Source organism: Felis catus, chromosome B1 (genome assembly GCF_018350175.1).
Source record: "Felis catus isolate Fca126 chromosome B1, F.catus_Fca126_mat1.0, whole genome shotgun sequence".
Classification (NCBI taxonomy): Eukaryota; Metazoa; Chordata; class Mammalia; order Carnivora; family Felidae; genus Felis; species Felis catus.
In genome coordinates, this window is record NC_058371.1 from 137,047,887 (window position 1) to 137,050,327 (window position 2,441).

Below are 2,441 nucleotides of genomic sequence, written 5' to 3' on the forward strand. Positions count from 1 at the left end.
TGATGGCTCGGAGCCTGGAGCCTGCTTCAGATTCTGTGTCTCCCTCTCTCTCTGCCCCCCCCCCCCCCCCCGGTTCATGCTCTGTCTCTCTCTGTCCCAAAAATAAATAAAAAACGTTGAAAAAAAATTAAAAAAAAAAAAAAGAAATCCCTCATTATAATTGTATAAAGTTCTCCTTCCTGCCTTTATGTATTTGGCTGCTATGTTCCTTGATGCCTACCTTGACTGTTATATCGTCTTGATTATTTGTGCCTTTTCTCACTACATGCGGATGTTCCTTACACTCTAAGTGCTTTTAGCCTGAGGTTCTGCCTTGTCTGACGTTAACATTACCACTCCTGTTTTCCTTTGTCTTCATTTGCCCAGTGTCTCTTTGCCTGTCATTTTACTTTCACCTTTTTATCATCTTATTTCAAGTATGAATCGATATGTCCAAAGAGCCGTATCTTTGCATGACCGTTTTTCTAACACTTCCAACTTCAAATGAGCTCATCATTTTCTCCCTAAAGCTGTGTCCTCTTCTTTCTTTTCCATCTCAGTCAGGATGGAAAGCTCTTGTTTCGCGGTCCGTTCTGAAAAGAGTATCCAGATGCTGTCCTGCCAGGCTGTCCGTCCCCTTGCCCAGCCCAGGAGCCCTGCATGGCGTTTCCTTGCGCCCACCCCCAGGATGGGCGTGCGACTGCCACTGGCCAAGTAGACATCACTTCCCCTAGCCTTAGGGACCCAAACAAATTAATATAGTACAAACGGGTCCCAAAAGATGATGGCTGTTTTTCAAATGAAGCACTTTAGAGCACAGACTTTGAAACCAGACCCCTGGGCTCAAATCCTGGCTCTGTCTCCAATTGGTAACTTTGGACTAGTTACTTAATCTGCCTCAGTTTTCCTGCCTACCTCATTCTTGTGAAAATTAGTATCACTATCTGTAAAAATAATTAGAACAGCAGGTGTTTGGCTGGCTCCGTCTGTAGAGTATGTGACTCTTGATCTCAGGGTCATGCGTTCAAGCCTCACATTGGGCATGGAGCCTACTTTAAAAAAAAAGAACAGTGCCTATGATGTAGCATGCAAATTTGGGTGTTAACTCTTGTTATTTTCTCTTGCCCCAGGATCTGGGAGAACAAGCCTGGAGCTGTAGGCAGCCCCCGTGCCACCACAGGGGATGTGAAGTGTGAGTAGGAGTGAAGTCAGCATGAAGAAGAGGAAAGCCAAGCGGAGGAAAGACTCAAGCCCTGATCACAGGGTTGAGCCCTGGAACAAGTTGGTCCTAAAGCTGGGTGTACCCAGGATTTTTCAGACATGAGGCAATAAATCCCTTTTTTGTTTAATATTCTGTGACTTGAGGGGTCTGTGGGTGGCTCAGTTGGATAAGCATCTGACTCTTAGTTTCGGCTTAGGTCATGATCTCACCGTTTCGAGAGTTCAAGTCCCACGTCGGGCCCCGCACTAGGCAGTGCAGAGCCTGCTTGGAATTCTCTCTCCTTCTCTCTCTGCCCCTTCCCCATTTGTGTTCTCTGTGACTCTCTGGAACAAATAAATAAATAAATAAATAACTTAAAAAAATATTCTGTGACTTGATTCAAAAAGCCTTAAATGATTCAGCTATCGAGCAGTGTACCAGGCTAGAAAGTTGGGAACAATTTTGGTTTTTCCCTCTCCTCACTGTCCACCTCCTATGTGGCAAGTCTGCACATTCCACGTCCTCAATTTCTTCTCACTATGATTCCTTGTTTCTGCTTCCCTAACTCTGGGTTGAAAAAAGATCATCGATATTTGCAAGCACCCATTATATGCTGATAGACTTCTAGGCCATGTTCATTTTCTAATCCTGACAACAGCCCTGTGAGGAATCTGAAGCCAGTCCCAGGCCACACGCTGAGCCATTGGTGATTCCAACTCCAGAGGCCACACTTAGCAACCACTCTGCCTTCCTGTCTTGATAAACATTTGCTGAATGGCTCACCACAGGAGCCATATCTATAGAATTCACTCCGGGCGTACCCCACATCATATGGGCCAGTGGCTACTTAGTCCTTTTTGAAAATGGCAATGACCCTAAAGCAGTTTGCTCATGTCAGAAGTCACACACACCTGTCCTGACTATTTTTCTCAGGGAATTGGTCATCAACCACTAAATCTACCCATTCTCAGCCCCAAAGCTTGCTGAGCCTGTTTGCAAAGAGAGGAGCAGCAGAAGCTAGGTTGTGGCTGTTCCACTTCCTTCCATCAATCGTGAAAAGACAAACAAATGGCCTGGTGATTTTCTCAGCATGAATTCACACACATGTACACACATGCATGTGTACCAACGATCCAGTCTGCCAGTCCATCTTTAAAATACAGCATTCCATGGAGTCTTTCCTGAAGAGTCCTATAAAACTACGTCTACCTCCATTCCTGGGCTCTTCACATGGTCCATTAGAATGTTTTTTGCTTGTCCC